Source organism: Gracilinanus agilis, chromosome 2 (genome assembly GCF_016433145.1).
Source record: "Gracilinanus agilis isolate LMUSP501 chromosome 2, AgileGrace, whole genome shotgun sequence".
NCBI lineage: Eukaryota > Metazoa > Chordata > Mammalia > Didelphimorphia > Didelphidae > Gracilinanus > Gracilinanus agilis.
Window position 1 is genome coordinate 202,397,347 of NC_058131.1, and position 17,536 is coordinate 202,414,882.

The window sequence follows — 17,536 nt, forward strand, 5'->3', positions numbered from 1 at the left end:
AAGTGGGTGAGGGGAAGGGAAAGTACTATTTAATTTATTGGAAACATTCTCCATAACTTACATTTTTATAAAGTTTTCTTTTTTTATTGTGAACTTTACAGCAAACTCTGATATTCCTAGACATGACCACCAAAAACGAATCATTTAAGAAACTGAACTGAACTTTGTTGTTGTTTAAAGAAACATAATTAGAAAACAGTCCATTTCTTCCCTGGTAGGTTCCACTTACTAAGGATTTGGAGAAAGAGTTCTCTATGAAATGAAGGGGTTCTAGAGGTGTCACAACCAGATTAAAATATAATTGGGGGATATTTAACAAACTGAATAAAAAACAATAGAACATAGATGATGGTTAACTTGTGGTTTTCTAAGTCAAGGAGCAGCCTGAAAGGATCCTTAATGAAAGTAAGTTTAGTGGCACCCCAACCCATTTTTATTTGAGTTAGATACAACAGGTGATCTCTAAGGTCTTTATAGCACTAACATTTATTCAAATGTTTTGTATTTTCCAATTGATTTCCCGATTAATCCTCAATGCAGGAACCATAGTTTCTATTTTGCTTGAAGCTCTTCCTTGTCTTGTAGAATTTTAGCTTAGTGTTTGCTACCTTTGTTAATAATGCTATTATAATAATCTATCCATAACCTTCTACCCAGAGTGTTTCATCAAGAAATCCCTTAATTAAACTAAGGGATAGACAGGTCTCTTTTCATTAACAAAAAATGTAGGCACCTGCATAGAACAATTTGAGAACAATGAATGACAAATGATGATGCTTCTGGTTATCTATGACTTCATCAGTGTAGGTCCTCCCACCACTGTTGAGGAGCCTCCATTATGCCTCTGGACCCTTTTTGTCTTTATGAACATAGCCAGAAAAATTTCACCTAGTAGAAGTGCTTCTGTAGTAAGGCTGTTAATTTAGAAGACAGACACAATCCATTTCATTTCTACTCAAAATGAGATAGGACCTGGGACAACTTGTACTCTTCTGGCATAAATCTGAGGAATTCATATGCTATAATGACACCTAAAGAGGCTTTTTAGGATAGGAAAGCAACATAAACAAACAACCATATATATATATATATGAAACCTAAATTTACCTTTCTTCAACTGTTTCCTGCAATTTGCCCCTTTAATCAAAGATTCATGTTATATGGAAGGAAAAAGCGATGCAATTCTTACCAGATGCCTCCCTTTAGTTGATTTAATCACATGAGAGGTTTTAATATGTTAAAAAGAATTAATTATCCTTTTTTGAAGTACAAAAGTCTATCTGATTCAGTCCAGAAGGAAACCGGATATTAATTGAGGACATTATCCATACCTCCTGTCCTCTAAATAAACACTGAATGAATTTCAATAGTCTAGAGCAGGAGGCAGTCAAGATTTTGGAGTTCTTTGTAGACGAGACTCTAATAGGTATCAACTTGGAAAAACACAGAACTACTAAAATAGTCAGAAAAAACAAGTCTTTAATCAGGAAAGAGATATGTCCATAATAATCAGCCACTACACAGAGCCAAGCACCAAATACTACACAGAGTCAAAACCCTGGGGCTTTGGGGACTGTATCTTTGGGAGGATTAATGTGCTAGAAGATTCTCTAAAGATTAATAGAACTTGGGGCTCTTATATACCTTTTGGGGAAGTAAGGATAGGGAAGAATGATTGATTGGCTTTACCGTGGCTACTAGGAAAGGAGAAGTCCACTACAGGATTATCAGGTAGAGGTTGATGCTTTATAATGGGTACAAAAAGAAAGGAGAAGACTTTGATACAATGGGAGAAACTACTAGGATAAAAGTGTACTTAACATTTGATTAGATCTATTAGTCCCACTTGAACTAGGACCATTAAGTACTTTAAGATCTATTGTTCAGTCTGAAATGGATGAGTCTGGGACTTCCCTCAGGATGAGTTCTCAGGGGACTGGAGCAAGATTGGGGTTCCCAAAAAACCCAGTTGATTCAGGCTATGGTGTCTCTAGCCAGAGTAGAGAAATGCTACCTCTGGCAATTTAAGAGTAGGATAAATTTAAAGGTTTTTTTTTTTAAAACCCTTACTTTACTCTCATCTTAATTCATTCAGAATGAAAATAACACCCATACTCAGCCAGCTATAGAAAACTACCTTACTCTATAAGGAAGGAGGGAAAGGGGAATAAGAAAAGGCAGCAGGGGAGGAGGATGTACAAAAAGGAGGGTTTGGTGGTCCAAAGCAAAACTTTTGTAAAATAGGAAAGGTTGAAAAGAGAGAAGAATGGGGAAAATAGGATGGAAGGGAACATAATTAGTAATCATAAGTCTGAATGTGAATGGGATAAATTCAGTATAATAGAATAGATTAAAAAACCCAAATCCCTCAATATGCTGTCTATAAGAAATACATTTAAAGCAAGGAAGCACATACAGAGTAAAAACTAAGGGGCTGGAGCAGAATCTATTATGCTTTAGCCAAAGTAAAAAAAAAAAAAAGAGGGCTAAGAATCATGATCTAAGACAAAACAAAAATAAAAATCTATCTAATGAAAAGAGATAAGGAAGGAAATATCTTGACAAAAGATAGACAATGAAACAATATCAATACTAAACATATGCATCCAAATTCCTAAGGAAGTTACATAAGTAATAGGAGGAAATAAAAAGTAAAACTTTACTGGTGGGGACCTCAACTTTCCCCTCTCAGAAGTAGATGAATCTAAATAAAATAAATAAATAAATAAGAAGTCAAAAAGATAAATAAAACTTTAGAAAATTTAGATATGATAGACATCTAGAGAAAACTGAATGGGAAAACAAAGGAATATATCTTTTTCTCAGTAGTACTGTGATATTGGAAATTTGGGAGTCCTTGAACTAATTTTGAGGTCCCTGATCTAAACTTCCTGTGGACATTTAGGACTCTTTCAAAACTATATTTCCGGGGGCAGCTAGGTACCTCAGTGGATTGAGAGTCAGGCCTAGAGACGAGAGGTCCTAGGTTCAAACCCGGCCTCAGACACTTCCCAGCTGTGTGACCCTGGGCTTGACCCCCATTTCCCACCCTTATCACTCTTCCACCTATGAGCCAATACATAGAAGTTAAGGGTTTAAAAAAACAAACTATATTTCCCATGTTTCCTCTTGCGTAATGGGGTGGACCAGAAGTGTTATAAAGACTCAGGATGTGATTGGCACTCTCTTTTCCTGCTGAAGCAGCCAGGGGACAGAGGTATGGTACAACTTTTGAACTAAATCTTAATAGGCATGTGGCCTCATTTTTCTAAATGGCTTTCAATAAACCTTTTAAAACCATGATATTTTTAATTCTGTCCCTCTATTGTTGACGTGGAATCTAGAGACTCCAAACTTGTGGCCTAGTGAGATCTGATGAGCCCCAAGTTTTAGAAATAGCTTGTAGGTTGGAGACCCCAAAAGCTTGTGCTTGTTCCCTGTTCCCTGTTCCCATGAGAATCCACCCTGAAGGGAATCCCAGTCTAGCAGTTGCAGACTGAATAATGGACCTTAGGGTAAAAGTTAAGTGATTCTTTTGCCTTAGAAGCTTCTCCCATTGTACCACATCCCCCTTCCAGAGATCAAACTCAGGACCTTCAGCTTACAAGACTGACAGGCTGCCACTGCCAACTGTGTCAAAGAATCACTTAGCTTAGGAAGTGTCTGAGGCCATATTTGAACCCAGGACCTCCTGTCTCTAGACCTGGCTCTCAATCCACTAAAGCCACCCAGCTGCCCCTTAAAAAGAATACATTTAAAATCCCCAATTAAACACCAAATTGGAAATCCTAAAAATCAAGAGATAGGTAAAATTGAAAGTAAGCCCACAGAACTAAGTAAGTTATATGAAAAAATGAAATAAATAAACCATTGGTTAATTTGATTTAAAAAAAAGAAAGAAAACTAAATTACCTAAATGAAAAAGGTGAAATCAAGAAATTAAACTCTTACTTTCCACTCTTAGAAGTAATACTAAGTATTGATTCTAAGACAGGAAAATGGTAAGGGCTAGGTAGAAACAGTGAGGTTAGAACAGAAACTTAGCAGCAGTAATATCTGATTTTAGAGACCAATATGAAGAACTCTCTTCATGACTTTAGTTTGTAGGGAAAAAGAATAGAAAAAAACAGGCTTAGTAACTAATATGTTCTGCCAGTGTTTCAGTATATGTAGATAACTGAACTGTTACATCTTCCCTAGATGCCTCGGTTATACTATTTTTCATAGTGTTTTATATAAGATGACTATATAACTATGAAAGGCCTTAGCCTTATAGCTGACATACCTTTAATTAGAGACAGTTTAATTAAGAAGTACAAAACAGGTAAAGTCAGTCCTAATTGTCCACTCTCTACTTTTGGCTCCTTTTTTTTCAACTCTGTACCTACCACAATACCCCAGATGCCTACCCTAGTTATTCCATCATTCTAGATCTATTCTTCCTGGGTCAAAAAAGGTCTTTAACCTATTCCTAAGAAAAGCTTATGGTATTTCTGCTCATGTGCAAGTAACATTTTAATTGTAGCCCTCTAGAGATATCATTTCTATTTTTATAGTTTTCCTATTTAATAAAATGCTTTTTGCTCACCAAAACAAACATATTAGCAGTGGATTTTCTGTTCTTGGTTTTGCTTTTTGCTTTAATCCTTCTCATCAGGGCTAAAGCTATTTGTCAGTTTACTTTGTGGTGAGAAAGACTCAGTTTCAGAACTCCTTGCCAAAAGGAGAGACACAACAGCTATGAATAACATCTGTTAGGGTATAACTACTTTCAGAACATTGGGGGGGGGGGGGCAGAGTCAAGATGTTGGTTTAGGAGCAGCAAAAGCAAAAACTTCTCTGACTATCCTTCAATACCAAACCTTAAAAAGTACTTCAACACTAAACCAGAACTCTAGTCCAACTATCAATGATATGGAATTAGGTCTTAATCAATGATACATGTAAAACCTAGTGGAATTGTGCGTCAGTTAAGAGGGGCTAGGGGGGTTTGGGGAGAGAGAAGGAACATGAAACATGTAACTATGGGAAAATATTCAAAATAAAAATAAAAATATAAAAAAAAAGGAAAAAAAAAGTACTTCAAAAACAGGAATTCAAACCTAACAAGACTGAGCCACAGGGCTCTCCTGCTAAATACAACTTGAAAGGTAGGCAGAAAGAGTTGATTGCCACAGTATAAAGGGGAGATCAGAAATAAGACTGGGCTGACTAACATCCTACCTCCCTACCCCCACCTACTGCACTGAGACCTGCAATTAGACATGGACTGACTTTGGAATCCAGGGGTGGAGGCTGCAACTGTGAAAGAGTACCTCAGACATATCACTTGAGATCTTGAGCTCTGGCAGTGGTTGGCAGAGAGGAAGGGTGGTATCTGAATGGGTACCTTGGCCTCAGTGCTGCCTATGGTGAAGATTTGGCCCCAGGGAATAGTTAAACTGGCCTAATCCAGTATATCAACAAAGGAGAGAGAAGATTAAAGATTCATCCTCAGGGCAGAGGAGCTCCAGTAAACCAGCAGAAGGCCTAGTTTACAGTAGGGGGTGGGGGAGAGAAAGAGAGAAAATGAATAAACAGAAAAAAAGGTTATGATTAAAAGCTTCTATAGGGATAAAGACCAAAGAACAGAACAAACAGAGGATGAGGGGATGCAAGGAACTTTAATCCAAACCTCAAAAGAAACTGGGAATTGATCTCGGGCTCTGAAAGAGCTCAAAAAGGAATCCATAAATCAAATAAGACAGGTTGAAGAAAAATGGGAGAAAAAACCAACAGCTTAAAAAGCAAAATAGGTCATCTAGAAAAGAAGGCACATGAATCACAGGAAGAAAACAGTGTCTTAAAAGCCAGAATTTACTTACTAGAAAAAGAGACAAAAAAAGTGAAATGAAGAAAAGAATGATTTGAAAAGAAGGATGGACCAAATGGAAAGGGAAGATCAAAAGGTCATGGAAGAAATTCAGTCTTTAAAAATTAGAATTGGGAAAATAGAAGCTAATGACTACATGAGACATCAAGAAACAATAAAACAAAGTCAAAAGAATGAAAAAAAATGAAATACCTCATTGAAAAAATAAGTGATCTGGAAAATAGATCTAGGAGAAACAACTTAAGCATTATTGGACTACCTAAAAGTCATGACCAAAAAAAACCCTAGACAACATACTACAGGAAATTTTATCTAAAAAAACTGATCTGATATCTTTGAACAAGAAGGTAAAATACAGTTTCAAAGAATCCACAGATCATCTTTTGCATTAAATCCCCAAATGACAACTCCCAGGAATGTGATAGCCAAGTTCAAGAGCTCCCAGGCCAAGGAAAAAATACTACAAACAACTAGAAAGAAACAATTCAGATATCTTGGAGCCCCAGTCAGGATTACATAGGATCTGGAAGCCTCCACATTGAAGAACCAGAAGGCTTGGAATATGATATTCTAGAAGGCACGGGAACTGGGTTTACAACCAAAAATCAATTACCCAGCAAAACTGGGTATTTACATATATATTCTCTCAGGGGAAAATATATTCTCTTAGTAAAATAGAAGATTTCCATGCATTCCTGAAGAAAATACCCGACTAAAACAGGAAATTTGACATCTGAATACAAAATTCAAGAGACGCATAAAAAGGTAAATAAGAAAGAGAACAAAATTTAAGGGCTTCTATAAATGTCAAATGGTTTATATTCCTACATGGAAAGATGATATCTGTAACTCTTAAAAATTGTTATCATTATCACGGTAGTTAGAAGTATACATAGAAGGTATGGTAGTAAGCTGTTTAGGATAACAAATTTAAAAACCCTATAAAACCAGAGGTGAAAAAGAGGGTAATACTAAGAGAAATGGGAAAAGAGAATTAAAATGGGGTAAATAATGTCACATAAGGGAGCATGGAGAAGGGTGGGGGGAAGACAACTAATCCAATGGAAAGAAGGAAGAGGTTGGTGATAGATAAGACTTAAGCTGTACTCTGATTAGAATTGACTAATTCTAGTCAGGGGAATGAACAGCCAGATTCATTTGGGGTATAGAATTGTATCTTACCCTATAGAAAAGTAGAAGAGGAATAAGAAACGATGTGGTGGGGAGGAGAGTAATACAAGGGAGGGAGAGGCTGGGGGTGGAGCCATAAGAAGACCCTATAGCAGTGATGGTGAACCTATGTCACAGGTGCCAAAGATAACATTCAGAGCTGTGGGCCCTCAGTTACCCTCCCTCCCCATTCTCCACTCCTAGTATAAAGATAAAAAATAATAAAGGCTGATATAAATATATATATTAGTATTTTAATTAAAGCCATGCTGATAGATAAAGTCATTAGACCATGCGCTTGTAAGAATTCAAAACTGCCACTCAGCCATTATTACCTCCTGTCTCCTCCTGAGTCTGCTGGCCAAGAGACCACTCCCCCCAACCCAGGAGATTTAAACTGTTCAGTGTGGAGACATAGGCATTCCTAAGCCCAAAGAACCGGAACCAGAAACCCGTTGGACCACGGGAAATGTAGTTTGATAATTTCCACGTGTCCATAGAAAATACATATATATACTTAAAGATGGCATCTCCCAAATTTCATTCTTACACTAGAAAGGCAGAGGTTTCAGGCAGAGCTGCTCCCCTCTTCCTCTCTACCATGTCTGATGACATTTTTTCACATTCCCCACCCCTCTGCCCAGCAACCCAATGGGAGCACACAGTGAGTAAGGTGGGTGGCTCTTAGCAGCAGAACTGGATGGGAGCAGAGCACTAAGGCACTGCCCTCCCCCTCTCTACACTCACTGAGGACATTTTTCATGTGACCTGCCCCTCCACCCAGAAGCCCAATGGGAGTACTTTGTCCCTCCCCAGTGTGGGGTAAGGGTGGGGCAGGGAGATTTTGCACTGGATGGAGGGGGGGGACATGGCACAAGGTCTCTGAGGGGGGCAGGCACAGCCCTGGTCTAGGGATGGGGCCTGGCACTCAGTGTCTAAAAGGTTGACCATCAATGCTCTATAGCAGGGGTCGGCAACATATGTCTCTCGAGCCATATCTGGCTCTTTTGAGGGCCAAATATGGCTCTTTCTGCAGGAGCCATAAAGTCAATTTTTTTTCAGGCGCTGTTATAGGAGCTCGCACTATTATAGGAGTGGGCATTATGAGCACTGTATGGCTCTCACGAAATAACATTTTAAAAAATGTGGCGTTTATGGCTCTCATGGCCAAAAAGGTTGCTGACCCCTGGTCTAGAGTAAGAAGGGAATAAGAAGGGAGGTGGTGGGAAGGGGAGAGGCTGACTAAAAGCAAAACACTAGAGGGGAGACTTAAGAGGGAAAAGAGAAAGGTTAGGATTAAAGGAGGAAATCAAAATGGAGGGGAATGCACAAATGGTAATTGTATCTGTGAATATAAATGGGATGAACTCACCTATAAAACAGAAGTGGATAAAAGAATGGATTAAAAACCAGATTGTACCATATGTTGTTTACAAGAAACATGCTTGAGGCAGGTAGACACACAAAGGTAAAGGTAAGACGCTGGAGCTAATCTATTGGGCTCCAACTGAGACAAAGAAGGCAGGAGTAGCAGTCACGATCTCAGACAATACTAAAGTAAAAATAGATTTGATTAAAAGAGAAAAGGAAGGCAATTACATCTTGATAAAAGACAATATAGATAATGAAGAAATATCAGTATTCAACATGTATGCACCAAATGGTATAGCATCTGGATTTCTAAAGGAGACTAAAGGAGCTTAAGAAGGAAATCAATAGTAAAACTATATTAGTGGGGGTCCTCAACCTTCTCCTATTAGAACTAGATAAATCAAACCAAAAAATAAGTAAGAAAGAAGTAAAGGAAGTGAACGAAATGTTAGAAAAATTAGTTAATAGATATCTGGAGAAAACTGAATAGGGACGAAAAGGAATAAACCTTCTATTCAACAACACATGGTACATATTCAAAACATCACATAGGACAAGGGTTTTTAACCTGTGATTCATAAAATCTTAAAATATATATATTTTGATAATTGTATTTCAATATAATGGTTTCCTTTGTAATTCTATGCATTTTGTTCTAAGCAATTAAAAGATTATTCTGGAGTCCATAAACTTTACCAGACTGCTAGAGGGGCTCATGTCACAAAAAAGGTTAAGAACCCTATAATAGAAGAATGATGGAAGATCATGAGCACCACTACCTAATCTGGTGATGGCAAACCTATGATACACATGTCAGCATGGACACGCGTAGCCATTTTTGATGACATGAGGATGCATGCAGCCACATACAGAGAAGTATGGGGCTGCATGCCGAGGATGAAGCATTTGCTATAGTGTAGTGTAGACACTATGTGCACTATAGATGACAATTCTACCTATACCAATTTACCTATTTTGGTTTATTAAATACAGTTATATATTATAATTATACATTTTTGTTAAACTATAAATATTGTGAAATTATGGTTTTTTTCTCAAAGTGACACATCGCCCAAGTTATGCTCAGTTTTTTGGTGAATTTTGACACACCAAGCTCAAAAGGTTGTCCATCACTGATCTAATACCTAACAAACAGCAAAAAAGCACTTAAAGAACTTCACAAACACAAAGACAGCCAATATAATAAAAATGACATTACTACCTAAATTAATTTAATTATTCAATGCCAGTCAAAATACCAAAGAATTTCTTTATAGAGAGAAAAAATCATGACTAAATTCCTCTGGAGGAACAAGAGGTCAAGAATATCAAGGAAACCAATGAAAAAAATTATAAGGAAAGAGGCCTAGTACTGCTAGATCTCAAACTAATTTACAAAACTGTAATAATCAAAACAATTTGGTACTGTGTAAGAAAGAGACGTTTATCAATGAAACAAATTAGGTATACAATATATGGAAATGAATATACTAGCCTTTACTTTTTATCAAAGGACAAAAATTGTTGCGAAAACTGGAAAGTAGTCTGACAAAAACTGTAGACCAACATCTCACATCATATAAGCTCAAAATAAGTCAAAATAAGATTTAGAAATGAATAGTGAAATAAGAAATCAGTGGTTTTGGATAGAGGAAAAATTCATGATCATACAGGAGATAGAGAGGTTCAAGGGAGGTAAAATGGCTAATTTTTATTACATAAATTTATAAGTTTTTGTACTAAAAAAACCAATGCAGCTAAAATGAGAAGAAAAACAGGCAGCTGGGGGAATAAAAATCTTTGCAGCAAGTTTCTCTGAAAAATATCTAATTTCTGAGTCAAATTTACAAAAATAAAAGCCATTCCTCAATTGATAAATCATCCAAGGATATGAATAGACAATTTTCAGGGAAAGGATTCAAAGTTATTAATAGCCATATTGAAAAAAGCTCTAAATCACTAATAATTTAGACATATTTAAATTAAACAGCTCTGAGGTACCAGTCAATACTCATCAATTTGATTAAAATGACAAAAAAATCAAATGATTCAGGAAAACAGTCCCACTAATGCACTGCTGGTAGAGTTGTGAACTAGTCTAACCATTTTAGAAAACAATTTTTAACTATGCCTAAAAGGTTGTTCAACTGTATATATACTGTTTGACCTAGGATTACTTTTATGAGGACGAAACCCCAGAAGATCAAAGAAAGAAAAAAAGAACCTATTTGTCAAAAATATTTATAGTGGCATTTTTTTGTGGTAACAAAAAACTGAACACTGAGGAGACGCCCAAAATTGGGGAATGACTGAACAAGTTATGATATATGAATGAGAAGGAATACTATGTATAGAATGCCAAAAGATGATGAAGGGGATGGTTTCTGAAAAATCTAAAAAGAACTATAAGAACTGATTTAAAGTGAAGGGAGCAAAACCAGGAGAACAATCTATACAGTAAGAGTACTAATGAAAGATAATTAACTTTGAAGAACTTAGTAACCAATCAACCAAATGACCCACCACAATTCCAAAGGACTTGTGATGAAACTTACTATTTACCTTCATACAGCTAGAAAACTGATGGAATCAGAGTACGGATTGAAGCATATATTTTTTTCTCTTTCATTCTTTTTCTTGTTTTGTTTTGTTTTGTTTTAGAACATGGTTATTTCAGAATTGTTTTTTGTATAACTATACATATTTGTAATAGATTATGTTTTTCTTGCCTTCTCAGTGGGTAGGGAAGTGAGGAGGAAAGTGAAACTTAGAACTGAAAAAAAAAGAATAAAACATTTTTTGTACTTGAAAGAAGAAATTAAAAATTTAAAAAGCAGTTGAACAAAAAAAAAAGAGCTTGATATGGAATTTGATTAAGTTTGAACATCTAGAGCAGTAATGGTGAACCTTTTAGAGACTGAGTGTCCAAACTGCAACCTTCACACCACATGTGAGCCCTCACCTTACCCCAGACAGGGGAGGGAGGACATTCTCCCATTGGGCTGCTGGACTGAGGGGCAGGTCATGTCCTCACCCCCATAGGCTCCATCCTTTCTTTTCCTGAATTCTGATACTATTTTGAGACAAACTAGCACTCTGGAATCTCTACTGTGAGTTTTCTTTAATCCTCTTAACAACATAAAATGCTATTATTCTAAACTTTTACCTGCTTTAGCTGAATTTGGGGAATAACTCTTCTCTCTAGGTTCTCTACTTAGAGAGTCTTTGCTCAGGGTAAGTATAATTCTCAGGGTAAATAAAATGGCCAAGTTTTTGACTGCTACAGAAATTTGAAAGGCCAAATGAAAGCAATTAAGAAAGGTGATACTTATTGGTTCCAGTGACATCTTGGGGCTCCTTCGGTTTTCTCATAGGTGTCTTCTTCGGAGAATCTTTAGGTTCAGATTCTGAGTCTTGTCCATGCTTTTGGCTCCTAAGAACCCATCTTGAGAGATAATAGTGCTCCGGGGGTTCTGAATAAATTCCTTTTTAAAAAGCCATATAGCAAACTTGACCTTAATAAGTTTTAATCACTTCACCCACACTCCAGAACTGGGATGGTAAAATGCAGGGCATTCCTAGAAATTTCTTAAGAATTTTCCCAGGTGGGGAATTCCTTTCTCTGATATCGGTCATGTGCCAATGATCATCTATCAGAAAAATAATGCTCACAAAATAAATAAATGCCAAATCAGATTAGTTCTTTCCACTTAAAAAGGAAAACTCAATTCCCTATAGGAACCAGGATTCCCTGGTCTTTTTAAAAACAAAAACTTATCTATTGTAATGGTTGTACTCTGGGAATTTACCTTAAAAACTCCAAAAATCAGGCTATAGTTCATGATCCCTTTTAAAACCCGTAATTTTGGGTTTAAAACCCAAAACTTTGGATTAAGGAAAAGCTAAAAATTACCTTTAAATCAGAATACCTATCCAATTTCCTTCTATTTTCTTACTCTGTCCTTGGTTCCAAATTACATTTCTCTCAGCCTGGCCTCAAAAGCCTTCCTTTTGGCCTAAGGCTAAAGCCTCTCCTTCAGAGGAAAATTGTTGGTCAGTTTAAAATCTTTCAGTTTCCTTTCCATTTAAAGCAAAGTCTTTCCCCAACCATGTCTTGTCATTTTACAATGACACAATGACCAAAACTTAACTTTTCTTTACTTCGGAACACATGCTAATCAGAAAAACCTTGCTCTCTGGAAACAAATAACAGCTTGACAAAATGTGAAATTACAGCACTCAAATAATAAAGTTAATATCTAGAACAAATGCATCCCATTACCAATATTATTAAAACATTTAAGTGCACTTGGTATACAATATTTCACACATAATACCAAAACTTGGAAGAAAAGATTAGAATTTTAAAGTTAGGAATTTCTGGACCTCCTTTTACCTTTTGCCTTTTGCTGGATATCCTCATATCCAGATCTCCAGCTCCTGTCCTGTCTCTTCAGCTTTTGGGAGGAATTAACTGTTAACACAACTTTTAGACTTTTTTTTTCTTCCTTTTTTTTGGCTAATATTTAAATTATAAGCTTTAAGGTTATTAATGAATCCTTTTAAAACACATCACAGATACAATATAAGCAAAACCTTGGAGAATTGAGAAGAAATCCAGAACTTAAGTTCTTTAAGCTTCTGTGAGAAGCTCTTTCTCAAAAATTTACAATCATTTGAACTTTAAACCCTTAAACCATAGCATTTCAGTTCATGAAGCAACTTTTTTCCATTTAATCAACTTAAATGTACATTCAGGCTCCCACACTCCAGCCCAGCTTCCACACCTTCCACACAAAGCTTTCAGCCAGCCATTCACACCTCTGAACTACTCTCCTTGCTCTTCTACTCCAGACACTGCTTCACCCACCTTCACAGGCAACAACACATACACCCCCCAAAACCTAGTTAAAGTGGGATCTTGTAGTGGGTTGAACTAGACTCTATTTTGGCCTATTCACCATGGGACCCTTTGCCACGTATTTACATTTAACTCTAGGTGGTATCACTAGTTGGTTCCTCTGGCTGCTGGCTGCTCCCACCTCCTGGGGCCACAGATTTTCTGTGCCCCATATCCAGACACCCCCGGGTGGTTCTGGTTCTGTGATTCTCCATAGATCTACAGACCATTGCTTAAACGCCTTTAAATAAAGAGTGAGTCACTCCCAAATACATGGGACCGAGTCCTTTTCTCTGAGAGCCACTTACCTGGCCCTTCTGCTAACCGGACTCCTGACTCAACCCTAAAAGGGCTGTGTGGGTACCTCACATCTTGGGTTCCTTGTTAGCAGGGCGCCTCAGGCAGCTGGGACTTTGGATCTCGCTGGGGAACCTCCATTTTGTAAACTTAGAAAAAACACAGAACTATAAAATAGTCATAAAAGCCACTCTTTAATTAAGGAAAAGGGGGAACAGGGCTGACTAGGTCTCCACTCAGAGCTGCCCCACATGCCCTATGCAGAGTCTGAGGATTTAACTCTGCTTGCACTGGTCCCTGACCCACTGGGAGTGCCACCCCACTAGATGAGGACTCCAAGGAACAAAAGAAATTGGGGAACTTATATACCATTTGGGAAGATCCAGGGGCTGGGAAAGATGATTGATGTTATCATATGGACAGGATCCAATCAAGCCTGGGAAAGGAATCACAGCCAGAGGCCAGGGTGTAAGGGAAGGGGATACTTACAATGGATACTAAAGGATGGTCCCTACCCAGTTGTGTCTTCCTGGGAAAGGGACTCTGATACAAGGGGGAAGACTACCTCAGACAAAAGGGTATTTAGCATTTACACTAGGATCCATTATTCAGTCTTCAACTCTAGCCTGAGATTCCCTTCAGTTTTCCCCCTTCTCATGGGAACAGGGAACAGATTACAGACTTTGGCGGTCTCCAACCTACAAGCTATTCCTAAAACTTGGGGTTCATCAGATCTCACTAGGCCACAAGTTTGGGGTCTCTAGATTCCATGTCGACAATACTAGTGAGGTGGAATTGTGAAAATTATCCATTCATGCTAGAATCAAAATTATAGAACTTTTTGTGTTACAAATATTAGTATAGTAGAAAATAGTCTTTGAATTACCATGAGGATTACTACCATATTAAGATGATTCTGTATAAATCCTGCTTTACTGAGAGTGAGACTTTAAAAGTTTCATGACATGCTTATGACCTTGTTTTAATTAAATGCACACTAGCTCAGACTTCTCACATTCATTACAGGCTTGCACATTCATTTTACTTATATTCTCCTTTGGCCAATAAATAATAATAAATTTTTTTCTGAAAAAAAAATGCCAGCTGTAAGTGGAGGGGAGAGAAAAGACCTTCTGTTAAATTCAACCCATTAATTTCTGGTTGAACAGACAGGTCCATAAATTCAATTTACATGCAAGGACTGATCAGTAACTCTCTTTCTGTCACTATAGGACCAACGCTGTGAGTGGGGATTTGGAGAGAGAAGAAAATGACTTTGAGGTCTGTTAACTGCCATTTCCCTCACCCCTTTTCCTATTTTTCTGACCTTTGGACAATCTCTCTGCTTCAAGGGCTGAGATTCCATATTCCCAAAACATGATGCAATTTACAGGTAATTTAGAGATTCTTCACCTTATTGGCAGGAAATGTATTTGTTGAAGGCCAGGGAGCAGGGAAGGGAGCTTGCTGGAAAAGCTTTATCTAATTTACTTGGTAGGTAGGAGTCTCAATAATTTTCCTGGTCCAACTCCCTTAGAAATCTCTTTGTTTTACATGATTCAGGGCTAAGTAGAATCATTAGAGCATTATTAAGGAACCTTAAAGATTATTGAGTCATAGAATGGCAAAACTGGAAAGTCCCATAGAGATCATTTAGCCATAGAATTACACAAAGTGAGAGCTGAAAGGGAGTTCTTAGAGATTGATCATCTAATAATAAGAGCTCACATTTATATTTAAATGTTTCAAAAGATTCATTGTTTTTCCCACTTAGGCCCTTTTTTCTGCACCAAATTGGAGATCTCAACCTTTCCAAAGTTTAGTAGGTGGCTGTTATTCATAAATTGTTATTCAGACTTGCTATTTGAAGGATGTAAGGAACTCCCAATGAGGACACTTTAACAATGCAGATCAACAATAGTTGTGCCAGTCTGAGAGTTGTCCTGGGTTCTGAAAGGCTAAGGGACTTGCCCAAAGTCAAACCACTATGTGGCAGAGGCAGAAATTGAATCTAGGTTTTTGAGACTTCTAGCGCAGCTCTCTCATTTTTCAATGCCACCCCTTCATTTATAAAATGCTGTATTAAAAAACAAACAAAAAATGAATAAAATTCATAATTGGTGGCCAACTTTGTGATGTCTTTCCATATTGATTTATTGATATAAACATATTTTAATTTTCTTTTTAAAATATTTTATTTTTCCAATTACATGTAATAACAATTTTCTGAAATCATGAGATTCAAATTGCCTGCCTCTCTTCCTTCCCTCCCTACTCCCAGAGATGGTAAGCAATTCAATCTGGGTTATATATGTATTATCACTTCCCATATTTATTTAGACTAGTTCTACAAGTATAGACATGTAGCTCTCTAGCCAAAATCCAGCTTGGTAGGTAAACAAGCACTTATATGGTACCTAATAGTTTACAAAATACTTTACAAAAATGCTGAGAATAATTATAGAATGTTGTAATACACATATAGATTAAGAAGCAAAAGTTCAGAACTTAGTAAATGGTAGACCTGATTTATAGGATCATAGAATTTGGAGCCAAAATGAAAATTTGAAATTACCTCATTTTATAGATGACTGAGGCTCAGAGATGGGGAAGTTCTTTTCCAAGGTTACAAAAAGGATAAATTGCAGAGCAAGGGTTTAATCAGCCTGGTCTAAAGATTTAAATACAAAATCATACTGCCATGTTTAATCTCTTGATTCCAGGTTCAGTGTTCTTTCTGCTGTACACACTGTAACTATCTCATTTTAAAAGAAAGTAAGGCTAGGAGAAGTGGTCCTATATATAATGTTAATAAAAAATGTTACTACATGTTAACAGAAAAAGCCTCAAAATAACTAATTGTTAATTATAAAAAAGACATCAATAAAAAGATCATTCATAACCTTTGAGGGAGTGAATAGTTTTGGTGAAGTGATTGGATCAGAAGCCAGATTGTAAAGGGTTGAAAGTGAGTGGATGGTGAGGAAGCAGGGGCAGCTGGAATAGACCACCTTTCAAGAAGTTTGGCAACAAAAGGAAAAAGAGAGAGAATGTTAACTTAGGAGGATAGGAGAGTAAAGTAGAGGGTTTTTTTTTTTTGTTTTGTTTTTAAGGGTAGGGGATAACCTAGGCATGTTTATAGGCATGGAGGAAAGAACTAATAGACTGGTTGAAGTTGAGGGGTGAGGTTGCAGCAGAAGAATGGTCAGTGTTGAGGAGGATGTGATCAAGGATACAAGTAAAGAGGGCTTAGCCTTGCCAAGAAAAAAAGGGCCACCTCAAACTCATAGGACAGATTAAGGTGTAAAGAGATACTGAGCTGTAGAATAGTGTGAGGAAATCTATAATGTATGGTATTATTTTTCTCAGTGAAGTAAGTGGTAAGGTAATATGCTGAGAGAGAAAAGTCTGAGAAAGGCCAATCAGAGATGAATGAGGGTCAGGCTAAAGTTCGATAATATGAATTTATAATAAACTTAATTAGCTTAGTTATGTAACTGCCTCCAGCAGTTTTCAGAACTTAGAAGTAGAAACAAAGAAATACTCACTTCAGGAATCTTTCATGAAAGTTCAATTATCATCTTTCCTCAGATGATTCCCAAATCTATTTATCCTTCCCTTTCCCTAGAATTCTAATTCTGTATCAATAGCTGACTGATGCACATAGGGGAAAAAAAACTTTCCATTTTCTTATTAGGAAAGAATCTTTTCCCTAATAGGAAAGTTTTTTATAAATTAAAAAAAATTTTAATTAAAAATAGATAAAAAAGAAAGAGAATATTAATTTCAAGGATTGATAGTAATTCATTTTGACTGGTATATAATTTTTGAAGGGAATATTGTTAAATAAGACTAGAAAAATAGTTTGGAGTCAGATGTGAAAGGCCTTACATAACAAGGAGTATCAGTTTATATTTTACCATTGG